At 45.2% G+C, this 17,908-nt stretch overlaps 1 protein-coding gene and 1 long non-coding RNA gene across 2 annotated transcripts in view; one reads left to right on the top strand and one right to left on the bottom strand.

The window, feature by feature from the left end:
* LOC145357546 (uncharacterized) overlaps positions 1–17,908 on the bottom strand; it is a 115,930-nt gene that overhangs the window by 62,902 nt on the left and 35,120 nt on the right. The window lies entirely within an intron of this gene.
* Positions 8,354–17,908, top strand: part of dusp14 (dual specificity phosphatase 14) — a 44,681-nt gene continuing 35,126 nt past the window's right edge. Inside the window, exon 1 of the mRNA XM_080211004.1 lies at positions 8,354–8,505. The gene's annotated coding sequence lies outside the window, so the exon portion shown is untranslated. The remainder of the gene's footprint in view (positions 8,506–17,908) is intronic.

Raw genomic sequence — 17,908 nt, 5'->3', positions numbered from 1 at the left:
ACCCTGCGATAGTCAACAAGATGTCCGATGGGCCGTACTCAGAAACCAAGTGGGCCTCATGTGACCCCCAGGCCACAGGTTACTCACCACTGGAATGAAGAGCTGCCAAGAAAGAGGAGCTAGTTTGGTTGTGACAAGCAGCCTTGACTGTCCCACGGAATAGTACAACAAGTCCTTACATTTGTAAAAAAAACGTCTTTACCTGTTGACAGAGAAAGAATGGCTGCAACAATAATTAAACAGCAATAATTGCAATAGTTAAGAGAGTTAAGCATGCTGATTTTTGTTTTGGTCAATTTATAGATTAGAACCAGATGCAGGTCGTAAAGTTGCTCTGGGTAATGCTCTGTGTTTGGGAGCTGTGATCTGAAGCTTCTCTGTATTGGTCAGATAAGGGAATTAACCCAGACAGTGTGGCTTCGATTGATGTGGCTGTTATGTACGTTATATGTCAAATGAACTAAGTGTAATGGTGTTTTTCAAAAGTCATTTCACCAGATGTTCGAGCCATTGATCTGTTTCTGGTTACACAGTTGATTGGATGACAGAGAATCTTCCGGAAGCGAGTGGAAAATTGTGGATAAAAAGAAATGTGCTGCCTTTGTTTGCCGACGATAACTCGAAGAGACCAGCCATCGCAAGAAGACTTGTACCCTGAAGGATGCTTCAGAGAAGAAGAAGATGCATTCTACACAGAGGATATTTCCTGGCCAAGATTTTCCTAAACTCAGTAGTATCTATTTCAGTTAAATACTTAAAGTTGATGTTCAGTTAAAATTACAATGCAGTTTAAGAGTTAAAGTTCAGTTGAAAGTTGATGTTCAGTTCGAGTTGAAGTTCAGTAAGGCATTAAGGGGTTGCAACTGTTTATGTCTGAGTTGGTACGAGAAGTGTTAAATAAAGAAATTGTTGAATTACTGTCCTTGTTTGACTCATTAAACTGGAATGCTTGGAAAGTGTTTAAATTAAAAGCTGAGTAACACCAAACAACATGGAAAGATATCTGACAAATATCTATCAGCAACAACCCAGGCACATTGGGATTTATATTTTTGCCAGATGATAATTACCCGTGAATGGTCAGAGCCAAATTATTATAATCAGCGAATGTATATAAGTAACTCTTCATTCCCAAGGGATGAAGATAATTTAGTCCCACCTTGAGCTAAAAAGAAACCTCCATAGGAGCAGCCTCATTGCGACAATAACACGGAATGGTATTTTTGTTTAATCTCATATGAAAGTGGGCCTGTTGGGTTTTGGAATTCTTAATCCTCCCTGTGCTTTCACATTTACACAGCATTGTGATTACGTAGCCACTGCGGACGCGACGCACAAAAATGAAATGGAATTTTCATCTATTAAGCGGCCACTGTTGAGAGCCAGCCACGACTCAGGCTCAAACCAGACAGTGAGGCTGGAGCTTCAGGCAAAGGAGTTGGGAGGGATAAACATAATTTACATTTGAATGTAACTGCCACCTAGCTATGGCAACCAATTTGGTTTAATCCTTCCAATGACCACTTAAAAGGGTTTCTCATCACACAGGATTAAGCGGTCACCATAGCAACAGTATCTGCGCCACCCCAAACGCAAAATACTAGGCAGACAAAGAAAAGAATCGAAATACATCATCAGAAAACGCGAGCCGAAAACGAAAGCAAATTGTTGCCAAATGTTTAGGAGAGGATATTTGAGGTGTAGAGCATGTAGTTTTGCAGGGAAGAACCTCCTTCATTGCCCTACTGTAAAGGGAATAATCTCACTTGATAAAACATGACCACCTTCCTCTTGCGGCAGAATTTTAACCTATCCCTCACCAACGTCAGGCATCAACCAACAGGAGGGAAGTACGGAAACCAGCAAAAGAACAGCATTCACAACACCTCTTACGTATTAAACAAATAAAAAGAATCAACCAAAAGGGATCCCAAAGGAAATGGGCACCGAGCCATGGGAAGAAACAATGGCCTAATCTAATTGCTAGATTATTCATCCAGAAACTCAGCTAACGTTCTGGGGACACAGATTCGAATCCTGCCATGGCACTTAATGCAATTTGAATCTGATTTTTTAAAAATCTGTAATTAGTAATTTACAGATGACCGTGAAACATTTGCCAATTATCAGAAAAACCCATCTGGTTCACCAATGTCCTTTAGGGAAGGAAATCTGCTGTCTTTACCTGGCCTGGCCTACATGTGACTCTAGAGCCGCAGCAATGTGGTTGGCTCTCAACTGCCCTCCAAGGGAAACTAGGGATGGGCAATAAATGCTGGCCACCCAGTAACACCCCATGACCCATGAATGAATTAAAAGACAAATGAGTTCAGCAGCATCAGAAGAAGTGGGCTAGGAGAAGCGATTGAAAAGTGAGTTGGAGAAGCAGGGGTATCTATGAAGAATAATGAAGAACAAAGAAAAATACAGCACAGGAACAGGCCCTTCGGCCCTCCAAGCCTGTGCCGATCATGATGCCCTCACTAAACTAAAAAAAACCTTCTGCCCTTACTCGGACTGTATCCCTCTAATCCCTCCCTATTCATGTACCCATCCAAATGTCTCTTAAATGTTGCCAATGTGCCTGCTTCCACCACCTCCTCTGGCAGCACATTCCAGGTACCCACCACCATCTGCGTAAAAAACCTCCCCCCGCACACCTCCCTTAAACTTTTCCCCTCTCATCTTGAACCCATGCACCTTTATAGTGGACACTTGCACCCTTGGAAATAGTCTCTGACTATCCACCCTGTCTATGTCTCTCACAATTCTGTAGACCTCCATCATGTCTCCCCTCAGTCTCCATCTTTCCAATGAAAACAATCCTAGTTTATTCAACCTCTCCTCATAGCCAACACCCTTGAGACATCTTGGTGAACCTTCTTTGCACTCTCTCCAAAAGCTGAGCAAGCTGTAGCCCCTCAGGACAATACAGGGGTTAGGATCAAAGGTAGGAGCAAAGTGGGCTGTATGGTATATAAGGCCAGAGTAGAAAGACCCACAAAAACTGGAGTTGGGCAATCGTGTGACATGCCTTCGATATCACATGGAGATCCATTGTGTCAATTCTCTTGTATTACAAATCCAGAGGGTCCGTGAGATGATTAATCCCCAGGGAGGAGTGTTTGCTTTTCCTGATGATTCCTGATCAGGTACCCTTTTAACAAAATACAGGAAACTTACATTAACCAAAAACAAAATTAGTTACATTCTGTTTCCAGTCAAATTCCGAGAATGATATGGGAGGGATGGGGAGTGGGGTGGGGGGGGTGGGGGCAAGATGCTGTTTCGCAGAGTTGGCACAGCCTCGATGGGTCAAATGACCTCTTTCTGCTCTGAAGGGATTCTATGGTTCTATGATAGATTATCACTGAGGGACAATCATTTATTCAGGGTCAGAGGACTTCATTCCACCACCACTAGTATTTACCCAGCAGTGAGTGGGAGAATTGCCATGGAGGAGGGAATCCATAAACAAGCCATGTTGATGTTGGTTGCAGGCTTCTTGTGGGTGTAGGGGGTGGGGTTCCTCATTCAAAGGCACTCAGTGGCTGAGTGAGGGATCTGGAATCAGGAATGAGAGTCTGCCCTAGCTGCCAACACAGTAAGAAGTCTTACAACACCAGGTCAAAGTCCAACAAGTTTATTTGATAGTAAGCCCACAAGCTTTCGGAACGTTGTTCCTTCGTCAGGTGAGTGGAAAGTCTGTGAAAGTGGAAAGAACTGTCCACTCACCAGGCAAAGGAACAGCATTCCAAAAGCTTGTGGGATTACTATCAAATAAACCTGTTGGACTTTAACCTGGTGTTGTGAGACTTCTTACTGTGTTTACCCCAGTCCAACGCCGGCATCTCCACCTCATAGCTGCCAACACCCATTCTCCTCTCTCCACAATCCTCCTCCCACCATAACATACCTGTGGCCTGGGTTGCTCGGCAACCCTGGGCCTTGGGGTAGCTGCATTGCCAGCAGCAGCCGGTATCCTTGACCGCAGGGATGGCCTGCCGCTGCTCAGTATAAATTTAGTAATATGGTGGGTTTTGCTGAAAAGACAGAATGCAGGGATATGGCTGCTCTCTAACTGGCAGGAGAGGCCCCCATCACCTACAGGAAATTCAGTTCCTACAGTTATAGCATCATTTGGCACAGACATTTTTAACAACAAATCTCTGTAGAGCAATCCAGATATTTCCCCATTCTATCCCTGTAGCCCTTTAACTTTATTTCCCTCAAGCCTTGGTGGCACAGTGGTTAGCGCTGTTGCCTCACAGTGCCAGGGACCCGGTTTTCATTCCTGGCTTGGGTCACTGTCTATGTGGAGTTTGCACTTTCTCCCCGTGTCAGTGTGGGTTTCCTCCAGGTGCTCGGGTTTCGTCCCACACTCCAAAGATGTGCAGGTTGGGTGGATTGGCCATGCTAAATTGCCCTTTAGAGCCAGGGTGACTAGCCAAGGTAAATGCATGGGGTTATGGGGATAGGGCCTGGGTCGGATTGTAGTTGGTGCAGACTTGATGGGCCAAATGACCTCATTCTGCACTGTGGGGATTCTATGAAGAACCCATCTATGTTCCTTTTAAAGAATTGCTCGCCTCTGCTTCCAGCATCCTGTTGGCAGAGATTTCCAGAGAAGTAGACGTTGAGATGAGAATTTCAATGCTGGAAGATGAGCAGATTAGTGCAACCTGCTGTGTAAATAACTGTCCAGAAGGGGAATTGTTGTGTTGTCATCTGGAGGTTTCAACATCAGAACTGGAATTCATACGTAGCAGAATTTTCTGCCCAATACATTGTGGTCTCATCTCGATGGAGTCTTTAGGGTATGATTGTGTTCAGTCATTGTGTTTTGTAATTTAGTGCTTATTTAACTTTCTCCATCCATATCAGAGCAGTGCAGTGGCACAGTGGTTAGCACTGCTGCCTCACAGTGTCAGGGACCCGGGTTCAATTCCGGCTCTGGGTCACTGTCTGTGTGGAGTTTGTACATTTTCCCTGTGTCTGCGAGGGTTTCCTCCGGGTGCCCCGATTTCCTCCCACAGTTTAAAGACGTGCGGGTTCGTTGGGTTGGCCATGCTAAATCGTGCCCTAATGTCAGGGGGATTGGTGGGTAAATACACAGGGTAATGGGGATAGGGCCCACGTGGAATTGTTGTTGGTGCAGACTCGACAGGCTGAATGGCTTCTTTCTGCACTGTAAGGATTCTATATCAAGGTTACATGTTTCATGATTATCTGGACTGTTCCAGTAACAAATTGAATCTGTTCCAGTTGCCAGTGGATAAGTTTTACTTAATGCATCATTTCTCATTTGGAGACATTTCTGAAGTATGTCATTCACTCTCAAGCAAGCATTGACTATTTCACCTAAGGTGCTGACTTTGCACTTCCAACAGGAAACATGCTAGCTCCTATATCAACATCTCAGCTACATATAGAAAATAATCAATGAATACAATGTGAATAGACTGTGTGCGAGGACTATCATTGCTCAGGTTTATTTATTTATTAGCTTGAATGGCAAATTCCAGTTGTTTCCAACAACACAACAAGCTTGTGGAAGTTCACAAAACAAATGGGAAGAAACATTCTGGAAACTGAGAAGGTAGACCACGCCAATAGGTCCATAATACGTGTTGGTTCCCATCCCTTCACAACGCTTGCTGGGGATATATCGAAATTTCATGATAATTGGGATTGGTAATTATTTCAAAATGATTTCAGAATATTGAATATGTATGTGCCTTTTCTTTAGTTTCTCTCCCCTTCCCTCCAGGTCCTGAGTTAAATCGGAAAGGAACTCAGAAAGGAAACGCAGCAGAAGACATGCCCCTGTCTACATCAACGAGGATGAGGTTGAAAGGGTCGAGAGCTTCAAGCTTCTCGGTGTCCAGATCACCAACAACCTTTTCTGGTCCCCCCCCCATGCCAACACTATAGTTAAGAAAGCCCATTAATGCCTCTACTTTCACTGGAGGCTAATAAACTTCGGCATGTCAGCTGCGACTCTCACCAACTTTTACAGATGCACCATAGAAAGCATACTTTCTGGTTCTATCACAGCTTGGAATGGCTCCTGCTCTGTCCAAGATTGCAAAAAACAACAGAGGATCGTGAATATCCAGTCCATCACTCAAACCAGTCTCCCACCCATTGACTCTGTCTACACTTCCCACTGCCTCAGAAAAGCAGCCAGCATAATCAAGGACCCCACGCACCCCGGACATTCTCTCTTCCATTGGGAAAAAGTCTGAGGTCATGTACCGACTGACTCAAGAACAGCTTCTTCCCTGCTGCCATCAGAATTTTGAATGGACCTACCTTATATTAAGTTGATCTTTCTCTTCACTCTAGTTATGACTGTAACACTACATTCTGCACCATCTCCTCTCCTTCTCTATGAATGGTATGTTTTGTCTGTGTACGTGCAAGAAACAATAGTTTTCACTGTATTTTAACCCATGTGCCAATAATAAATCAAATCAAAAACTTCAGTATTTTCAAGCAAACTAATCGAAACAGAGCCACCTGAGTGCACATTGAGGGCCACAGACAACAAAGGCAGCACCATGGCACAATTTGATGTGGGCCCTCACCACCCTTTGAGGTCGAGGGAGTTTTGTAGAGTATAGACAGATTCGATGATGCCCCATTTACTGTTTTGAAGCAAATAACTGAGTTCTATTCTGAAAATACTTCATTCCATCAATGCATTTCTTGGGTCCTCTGAGTCAGGCTCATTAAAATAATACATCACAGCAAGTCATATAGTTGTGAAGGATGTCATTTTGGAAAGGACAATCGCCAGCCAAGGACTGGCCAGAGCTAGAAGTAGTTTGACATCAGCCTGGGGCCTATCGGAAATCCTTGCTGTGGTATTTCGATCAGGAATTGTCCAGGGATGGGAATTTTGAGAACAGGCTGAAAAGTGTGAACTGTACTCATGGCCTTTCTGTACAGGACAAACGAAGAAGTCAAAATACAACTCATGATTCTCAATAGGTCCCTTACAATAGAACCATAGATTGTGTGGGTGAGGTTGATTGGCCATGCTAAACTGCACCTTAATGACAGGGGGATAACAGAGTAAATATGTGGGGTTACAGGAATAGGGCCATGGGTTCTTGGCAGTATGGATTTGATGGGCCAAATAGCCTCTTTCTGTACTGTAGTGAATCCCTATAGCCCTACCTCACTCCCCGCTCTCTCCACACAACCCCTCGCATTTACTGTAGCTAAACCCTTAACCTACACATCTTGGGACACTAAGGGGCAATTTAGCATGGGCAGTCCACCTAACACACCTTTGGACTGTGGGAGGAAAGTGGAGCACTCAGAGGAAACCCACACGGACATGGGGAGAACATGCAAACTCCATACAGACAATGTGGCGCAGTGGTTAGCACTGCTGCCTCACAGCACCAGAGGACCCGAGTTTGATTCCTGGCTTGGGTCACTGACTGTGTGGAGCATGCACATTCTCCTCGTGTCTGCATGGCTTTCTGCCGGATGCTCCAGTTTCCCCCCACAGTCTGAAAAATGTGTTGGTTAGCATTGGCTGTGCTAAATTCTTCCTCCGTGTACCCGAACAGGTGCCAGAGTGTGGCAGCTAGAGAATTTTCACAGTAACTTCATTGCAGTGTTAATGTAAGCTTACTTGTGACACTAATAAATAAACTTTAAAACCCTTAATCCAGTTGAACCCTGGTCCCTAGTGCTGCCAGAGAGTAGTGCTAACCACTGTGCCATTGTGCTGCCTATCCATTAGTTATGGATTGGTATCTAAATAACATGTTGAGTCAGAATAACTTTTAAAATGCACTTCAGATGAACAGAAAGCAAACGAGAAAGTGCTGAAAAATCTCAGCAGGTCTGGCAGCATCTGTTTTTGGGGTCGGACAGAGAGAGGACATAGCCCCTTTTCTTCATGCTCTATCACATTTTCTTTGGCTCACGTCTAACCCTTGTTGCCCCCTGTGGAGTTAGGGTTAGGGTTAACCCACTCTCTGTCTCTCCTTACAGATGCTGCCAGACCTGCTGAGATTTTCCAGCATTTTCCCTTTTGGTTTCAGATTCCAGCACCCTCAGCAATTTGCTTTTTATCAGAGAGACAGAATCCAAGTGCTTAATTTTGGAACCACTATTTCTTTTTTGGGAAAAAAAATAGATTTTGTGGAAGAATTTGAAGGTGTTCAGTGTGTTCCCTCTTTAAATCGTATAATCTAGCGACAGCTCAGTGAATCTGGAGCCTGGCGATGTTGCTTTAAGAGGCTGGGAGGTGGTGCTGTGTGTTTGTCTCTCGCCAGTCAGAGCAGGACAGTGTCGACACTGAACGTAATCCCGGAGGCTGCGGGTAAGCGATCAGGGACACAGGCAGCACTAAACCAGTGGCGGAGTGTGTCAGCAGCTCAGCGCGTTGGGTGTCTGTCCTTCTTCAAGACTGAAGTCCAAAGAGAGAAAAAAAAGGAAGGAAGGGGGTGGGGGGAGAGAATGGCACCTCAACACAGCAAGGTAAAGTCAAGAGAACGGGGGGGTGGTAGATGGGGAGGGAGGCTTAAACCTGGGGACCTCAGTCCGAATGTATTAAACCTTAGTCTCTTGAACGAAATCCATGGCTTGCTGCAGACATGGCACATTTTGGGGGTGGGGGGCAGAAATTGCACGGGGATCCTCATTTATAACAGTAATCGAGTGTTTATATACATACAAAAAAACCAGAAATGATCCCCTCCGGTCCAATTGAATAAGTTAGTGTGTCTGGTCGAGTGGAATTTAGAATCTTTTTAAATGCTGTGTGGTTGTGTGTTTGTGTGACTGCGACAATCGCAATGGTTTTTCACTGTATTTGTGAATCCACTCAGTATCTCTCAGTGTTTGGGAGAGTGTGTGTTGGTTGGTTGCCGGGGGGGGGGATCGTTTGTAAATATTAATGAATATTTGTCCCACAAGCAGCAAGGCTGACCCGTTCCTGGGCTGAGGTGGTTATTGTTCCTTATACATTTGTTACTCAGCAAATCCCACACCAAATAAACAGCGTAGGCAGTTGGTCATCGGTGGTGGTGACACAGCCGGAGTCCTGTGTATCATTGAGGATGAACAACCTTATCGATCAGGTATTATTGAACAACCACCCCTCCCCCCACCTCTTCCCTCACCACCCCCCCCCCCCCCCCCAAACTGAGGCGAATAGCCAAATCTCTCTCCTCCCCCACCCCCGCGGCAGGAGCCAGCCTTTCATTCCCTGTGTGCGATTATGTGGAGGAAGTGTTGCCAAGGGAGAGCTGGCTTTGGGGCAGGAGACATTACAGCTACATTTTGTGTGTGAGGTCCGAGTCAGGGGCTAACTAACTATTTTATCATTTGCAAATCATTAAACCCAAACACAATTATAATAAGGAGAATGAAGTTTAAGCTACATGGTGTGTCTGTGTGTTAGTTACAGTACAACCTTTGCACCGACCTGGCCTTTTTCCCCCCAGGTTAATTAGCCCTGACGAAGAAACTGTACAAACATTGATTCACTGGGCAGTGTTTGATGTTTAGGGGGCCCCCCTGGGGTATATCTTACTGCTGGGGGAGGGGGGGTGCTTGTCTATTTGATGTGCTCGGTCCAAATCGATGCGGTGCAGTTGATTCAGTATGCAGTATGATCAACTGGTATGTGTTTGTGGGGCTTTAGCTGTTTCAACATGCTTCCTTCCTTTTTGTTTCAGAGTATTGTCTCTGTCTTCTTGTAATTGGGAGAGTGGGTCTCCTGGATGTAGCAGTGAGCAGCAGCTGGATAATGTGACTGAGCCAAGGGCTACTGGGGGACAGAGAGTAGGTGGGAACTACAGGAGCTACAGCTCCGCACTCACCCAAAATGGAGAGCCCAGGCTGGGCAGAATTCAAATGCCATCCTTTACTTTGATCAGCTTGTTGCTCTCTGTAAATGTTAATGAGTATTTCTCCCGCAGCAGCAAGGCCAGCCAGTTCTTGGGCCGAGGCTGTTGTTGTATATTTGTTACTCATAGAATCCCTACAGTAGAGAAGAAGGCCACTCGGCCCGTCGAGTCTGCACCGACCACGATCCCACCCTAGGCCCCATCGCCATGCATCTACCCTAGTTAGTCCCCCTGACACTGAGAGGCAATTTAGCATGACCAGTCGACCTAACCTGCACATCTTTGGACTGTGGGAGGAAACCCACACAGACACGGTGAGAATGTGCAAACTCCACACAGACCCAAGCTGGAAATTCCACCCCGGTCCTTGGCGCTGTGAGGCAGCAGTGCTAACCACTGTGCCACCGTGCTGCCCATTCAATAAAATGCAACACGTATATTGTTTCCCTGGAGGGGGTGCAGAGGAGATTCACCAGGATGCTGCCTGGGATGGAACATTTAAGTTATGATGAGAGATTGGATAAGCTTGGGTTGTTTTCGTTGGAGCAGAGAAGCCTCAGTTGGGGGTGACATGACTGGGAGGCAAGGAGGGGGTGGATAGGGAGTAGCTGTTCCCCTTAGTTGAAGGGTCAGTTACAAGGAGACATATGTTAAAAATGAGGGTGGGAGGTTTAGAGGGTATTTGAGGAAAAACATTTTTATCCAGAGAGTGTTGACGGTCTGGAATGCGCTGCCCAGGAGGGGGTGGAGGCAGGATGCCTCACATCCTTTAAAAAATAACCGTTTGAGCACTTGACATATCATAGGGGTGGCACAGTGGTTAGCACTGCTACCTCACAACACCAGGGACCTGGGCTCAATTCCGGCCTTGGGTCACTGTCTGTGTGGAATTTGCACATTCTCCCTTTGTCGATGTGGGTTTCCTCCGGGTGCTCTGATTTCCTCCCACAGTCCAACAATATGCATGTTAGGTTGATTGGCCATGCTAAATTGACCCTAGTGTCGTGGGGATTAGCAGGGGTACCAGAATACACCCTGGTGGGAATGTGGTTGGTGCAGATTCAATGGGCTGAATGGCCTCCTTCTGCTCTGTAGGGATTCTATGATAACATACAAGGCTATGGGCCAAATGATGGCAAGTGGGGTTAGATGGGTAGGCCAGGACATTTCATGCACGGTTCTGACTCGATGGGCCGTAGGGCCTTTTCTGCACTGTAGTATTCTTTGATCTGGGAGCATGTGCTGTGGATGAGGGTGGCAAAGTGTATCATCGCCCAGCATCCAAAGATATGCAGGTTAGGTGGATTGGCCGTGCTAAATTGCTCACTAGCGTCCCAAGATGTGTAGATTAGGGGAAGAGGGCCGAGGTAAGATTAGAGAGTCAGTGCAAGCTTGATGGGCTGAATGGCCTCCTGCTGCATTGCAGGGATTCTATGATCATCTCAAAAAGGCCTTCACCAAATAAAAGTTATTCTTGACCAATTAAATACTACCTGGGCTGTGTTCGCAATACGGTTGGATCCTTTCTCGGTGAGTTTTTTCCCCCTTGATTATTTGTTGGTTTCAGTTTTTTTTTGCCCATCCCTAGTGGTGCTTGAGAAGATGGTGATGAGCCGCCTTCTTGAACTGTTGCAGTCCATGCGTTGAAGATCCTCCCTTGCAACCCTGGGGGAGTGAGTTCCAGGATTCCTTGAGCACTGATCAAGGAACCGAGACGGATTTCCAAGCAAGGATGGCAAGTGGCTTGGTGTGGAATTTGCGAGAGGGTGCTGTTGACATGCGTCTGCTACTCATTTCTTGCTTGAAGCTGTCTGAAGAGCCTTGGTGAGTGGCTGCTGTGCATCTTGTAGATGGTGACACTGCTGCCACTGCGTTAGTGGTGGAGGGAATGAACAGCTCAAGACATGGATGGGATGCCAATAAATGGTCCACTTTGTCTTAGATTATATTGAGTATCTTAAGTCTTACAGCTATAATTATCTGGATAGATAGATCTAACAACCATGACAGAGACACGCTTAGATGGTCACCAAGGTTGGGAAATAAATATTGTGAATCCTGGAATAGTTTGAAAAGACAGAGTGGCAAATGAGGAGGAATCCTCCCTGATACTAAAGATAGACATAAGGCCATTAATGAGAATCTATGGAATCTCTCCAGTGCAGGAGGAGGCCATTTGGCCCATCGAGCCTGCAGTGACATCAATCCCACCCCAGCCCTATTCCTGCAACCCACTGCTAACCTTTCTGACACTAAGGTCAATTTAGCATGGCCAATCAAACTAACCCGCACATCTTTAGACTGTGGGAGGAAACCAGAGCACCCGTAGGAAACCCACGCAGACCCAGAGAATGTGCAGATTCCACATACTCAGTGACTTGAGGCCAGAATCAAACCCGGGTCCCTGGTGCTGTGAGGCAGCAGTGCTAACCGCTGTGCCACCTTGCTGCCCTGAGGTAGGAGCTTGGCTCAGAAAATCAGGAGGTGGAATTGGTATGGGTGGAGAGTAGGAATATCAAAAGGAGTAGTTTTATAAGCACCCGTCCAATGTGCTAGTTATACCACTGGACACAGCATTAAACAAGAAATTAACGGAGTTGTAACAGAGGCAGTGTAATAATTGTGGAGGTCCTTAACCTTCGTATAATCTGCACCAATTAAATGAGCAAGTGTAGTGTAGAAGATGAGTTTGTATAAATGTTATTGTACCTGTTTCCTGGAGCAATGTGATATTAAACCATCTGGAGATAAAGCAATTTTACATATGTAATGATGATGGGAGAGAGTGGTATCACATAATCTAGACTGAGCCCTAATCTCTGGGCACATTGATTTGATTTATTATTGTCACATGTATTAACATACAGTGGAAAGTATTGTTTCTTGCATGCTATACAAACAAAACTACTGTTCATAGAGAAGGAAAGGAGGGAGCGCAGAGTGTAGTGTTACAGTCACAGCTAGGCTGTAGAGAAAGATCAACTTAATGCAAGGTAGGTCCATTCAAAAGTCTGACTGCACCAGGGAAGTTGTTCTTGAATGGGTTGGTACGTGACCTCAGACTTTTGTATCTCTTCCCAAAGGAAGAAGGTGGAAGAGTATATATCCGGGATGCGTGGGGTCTTTAATTATGCTGACTGTTTTGCTGAGGCAGCGGGAAGTGTGGACAGAGTCAATGGATGGGAGGCTGGTTTGCGTGATGGATTAGGCTACTTTCACAACCTTTTGTAGTTCCTCGCAGTCTTGGGCAGAACAGGAGCCATACCAAGCTGTGATACAACCAGAAAGAATGCTTTCTAGGGTGCATCTGTAAAAGTTCGTTCAAATCCCTGAAACAATTTAAAAAATCTGGAGTTGAAAGTTAGTTTCAGTAACGGCGACCAATTGTCGTAAAAACCCATCTGGCTCAATAATATCCTTTAGGGAAGGAAATCTGCTGGCCTACGTGGGTCTACTGTTCCGTAGCAACATGGTTTGGGTTCTAACTGCCTTAGCAACCACTCAGTTCAAGGGCAATTGGGGACGGGCAACAAATGCTGTCAAAGACACCGATATTCCATGAAAGAACAAAGAAACAAATTCTGCTGGGAAATGGAATTCAATTGTATTAAGATCACCATGTTCAGTTTCAAGATGACATACTCGAAACAGAAGCAAGATTCTTGTACATATGTAGCTAAGAAAAGTTGATTGGCTAAATAGACTAAAAGCATAGCTGTAAATCGTGGAAAACAGTTGGCGAAACAATTCAAAACATTCAGCAAAAATACATCCCATTGAAAAACAAAAACTCAGCAAGAAAGATCTATTTGTGGCTTACTTGAGAAGGGAAGGACAGTATTAGAATAAAAGAAGCGCTCAGAAGGTTGCACAGAATAGTAGCAAGACTGAAAATTGGGAATTTTTTTTAAAGAAACAGCTATAAGACTACCAAAAAGCTCATAAAAAGAGGGAAAACATGAGTGTAAACTAGCCAGAAACGTAGAAAAACAGATTACAAGAGATTTTAAAAGGAAGAGAATAGCCAGAATAAACATTGGTCCCTTAGAAACAGAGACAGGAACAATTATAATGGGGGATGAGGAAATGGCAGAGATATTAAACAAATATTTAGTATTTCCTTTCCCAGTAGAAGCAGCAAGTTGTGAAAGGGAAATAGAGGACAACCTAGATCTTAAAACAAAGAGTGGGGAAATTAATATCTGCAGAGCAAAACTACTGAAGAAACTCGAAGGACTAAAATCTGACAAATCCCCATGACCTGAAGGCTGACATCCTGGAGTTCTAAAGGGGATTGCTGCAGAGATGGTGAATGTTCTGGATACGATCTTCCAGAATTCCCTAGATTCTGGAATGGTCCCAGCAGATTGGAAATTAGAAAATGTGACAACATTATTCAAGAAACGAGGGAAAGTAAAAGTAGGAAAGGACAAGCCAGGTTAACCTGACACCAGGAAAGTACTTTAATCTGTTATTAAGGAAGTCTTAGCAATGCCTTTAGAAAATCACAGCATGATCAGACAATTCAACATTGTTTTATAAAGTGAAATTGTGTCTGACAAATTTATTGTCCTTTCTGAGGGTGTAACAAGTAGGGTAGATAAAGGAGAACCAGTAGATGTGGTCTATGTGTAACCACCTGTTATAATTGTACAGGGCTCTGGTGAGACTACAGCTGGAATACTGTGTGCAGTTTTGGTCTCTGTGTTTAAGGAAGGATATATTTGCATTTACAGACAGTGTTTCATTAGACTGATCCTTGGTTGTCCTATAATGAGAGCTTGAGTCAATTGCTCCTATATTCTCTGGAGCTTGACAGGGTAGACATTGAGTGTTGTTTTCACCAGTGGGGGCACAGTCTCAGGAAAAGAAGTTGACCACTTAGGAGAAGAAATTTCTTCACTCAAAGGATTGTGGAATTCTTTACCCCTCAAGGATTGTGGATGTGTCATTGTTATATTTATTGGAATTTATTGGAATTCTATGAGGATGTGACTAGTGCGGTAGACAGAGGGGAACCAGTGGATGTGGTGTTTCTCGATTTTCAGAAGGTGTTTGATAAGGTGCCTCACAAAAGGTTGCTTCAGAAGGTTAGGGGGCTTGGAGTTGGGGGTAGGGTGTTAGCGTGGATAAGGGATTGGTTGTCTAATAGGAGGCAGAGAGTTGGTATCAATGGGTGCTATTCTGATTGGCGGTTGGTGACTAGTGGAGTGCCCCAGGGATCGGTGCTGGGGCCTCAGCTATTTACCATTTATATAGATGATCTGGAGGAGGGGTCTGAGTGTAGGGTGTCGAAATTTGCTGATGACACAAAGATAAGTGGAAAAGCAAATTGTGCGGAGGATGTGGAAAGTCTGCAGAGGGATCTAGATAGGCTGAGCGACTGGGTGAGGACCTTGCAGATAGAGTACAATGTTAGCAAGTGTGAGGTTATCCACTTTGGCAGGAATAATAGTAGGAATAAAGGGCGAAAAGCTGCAGCATGCTACGGTGCAGAGGGACCTGGGGGTCCTTGTGCATGAGTCGCAAAAACCCAGCCTGCAGGTGATCAGGAAGGCAAATGGGATGCTGGCCTTTATAGCGAGGGGGATTGAATATAAAAGCAGGGAGGTCTTGCTGCAACTGTACAGGGCACTGGTGAGGCCGCAGCTGGAGTACAGTGTGCATTTTTGGTTGCCGTACTTGCGCAAGGATATTTTGGCCTTGGAGGGAGTGCAGAGGAGGTTCACTAGGCTGATACCGGAGATGAGGGGGTTGAACTATGAAGAGAGGCTGAATAGACTGGGTTTGTACTCATTGGAGTTTAGAAGGATGAGGGGGGATCTTATTGAGACATATAAGATAATGAAGGGGATGGATAGGATAGAGGTAGAGAGATTCTTCCCGTTGTGAAAGGACAGCAGGACTAGAGGGCACAGCCTCAAGATAAGGGGGGGGAGCAGTTTAGAACGGTGTTGAGGAGGAACTTCTTCACTCAGAGCGTGGTGAATCTCTGGAATTCTCTGCCTGTTGATGTGGTGGAGGCTACCTCGCTAAATATATTTAAGACACGGGTGGATAGGTTTTTGGTAGGCAAGGGGATTAAGGGTTATGGGGAGAAAGCGGGAAAGTGGAACTGAGCCACTTCAGATCAGCCATGATCGTATTGAATGGCGGGGCAGGCTCGAAGGGTTAGATGCCCTACTCCTGCTCCTATTTCTTATGTTCTTATATTTAAGGCTGCAAATGACACATTTTTGGTGTCTTAGGGGGATTGAGGAATACGGAGAGCAGGTGAGTGAGTACAGTTGAAGCCTAACATTCCACTATATTTGTACTGAATGTCAGAGAATGATAGATCATATGGTCTACTCCTGCTCCTGTCTCTTACATTGTAGTGTTCTTGAATTGGAATTATTGCATCATGTTCCTGACTTGTGCCTTGTAGATGATAGGAAGGTTTTCCCTGATTCCCTATTGACTGTTGTTTTACTCGGGTTCTTTGATCCCACACGTGGTTAAGTGCTGCCTGTGTGTCAAAGGCGGTCACTCACACTTCACCTCTGGAATTCAGCTCTTTTATCCATGTTTGGCCCCAGGCTGTAACAAGGATTAGAGTAAAGTGACCCTGAGTTCATCCAAACTGGAACTAGCGTTGAGAACTGGCTGTCCCTTTGTCAGGTGGGAAGAGCCAGTTCCAAAAACTAGTGGCGTTTGCTACAAATAAACCTGGTGGACTTTAACCTGGTGTTGTGAGACTTCTCACTGTGTTTACCCCAGTCCAACGCTGGCATCTCCATGTCATCCAAACTGAGCGGATTATCGATGACTAAGTGCCACTTGGAAACAGTGACACCTTCCATTAACATGCTGCTAACTGAGAATAGGCAGATGGGGCAATAATTGAAGAGTGCTGCTGGGGACCTTGTGAAGAGACTGAGATGGATCAGCTACTAAATGTAACCACAGATGTTTCAGCCTTGTCTGTTGCACTTAAATGATATCCCCGCCATTATTCAGGACAGGAAGGTTTAAGGAGCCTCTTCCTCCAGTGAGTTGTTCAATTGTCCACCACTGTTCACAACTGGATGTGGCAGGACTGCAGAGTTTTGTTCTGATCCGCTGGTTGTTTGACTGCTTGGCTCTACATGTATTGTGTGTTGTAACTTTACCAGGTTGGCATTCATTTTTTCGGGATGTTTGGTACTGCCCCTGGCATGCCTCTCTACACTCATTGAACCAGGGTCTGTCCTCTGGCTTGGTGGTAATGACTGAGCGTACACCAGGTAACGAGTTTACGGATTGTAGCAGAATACACTTCTGATGCTGCTGATGGTCGATAGCACCTGATGGGTGCCCTGTTTTGATCTGTTCATATCAATCCCATTTTAACAGTCATAGCATCATTATTTTTATTCATTTGTTGGACGTGGGCATCGCTGGCCAGCATTTAGCAGCCATTCCTAGTTGCCCTTGGAGGGCAGTTGAAAATCAACCACATTGCTGTGGAGTCACATGTAGGCCAGACCAGGTAAGGATGGCAGATTTCCTTCCCTAAAGGACATTAATGAATCAGATCGGTTTTTCTAACAATGGTCACCAGTAGATTCTTAATTCCAGATTTTATTATTGAATTCAAATTCCACCATCTGCCATGGCGGGATTCAAACCTGGGTCTCCAGAACATTAGCTGAGTTTGTGGATTAATAATCTAGCGATAGTACCACTAGGCCATTGCCGGGTTGGAGTGTGCCCTCAGTGTGAAGACAGGACTTGTTCTCCACAAGGACTGTGGTGTAGTCATTCCTACCAACACTGTCCAGTTGGTTTTCCCTGCACATTGGCTCCCTCTCCTTCTGCAGGTTTGATTTGGAAGCTATGTCCCTCAAGACTCAGTTAACCTAGTGATGTAGCTGAGCTCCCCCATCCAGAGCACATTGCATTCTCTTGCTGCCCTCAGTCCTTCTTCTAACTGCTGCTCAAATAGAGGATTAGTGCTTTATCAGCTGAGGGCTGTAATCAGGTTCCTTGTCCATCTTTTGACCTGAGGC

Source organism: Carcharhinus amblyrhynchos, chromosome 23 (assembly GCF_965287045.1).
Source record: "Carcharhinus amblyrhynchos chromosome 23, sCarAmb.v2.hapA, whole genome shotgun sequence".
NCBI classification, from domain to species: Eukaryota; Metazoa; Chordata; class Chondrichthyes; order Carcharhiniformes; family Carcharhinidae; genus Carcharhinus; species Carcharhinus amblyrhynchos.
The sequence above is the reverse complement of the archived record's forward strand: the minus strand, read 5'-3'. Positions and strand labels throughout refer to the sequence as shown.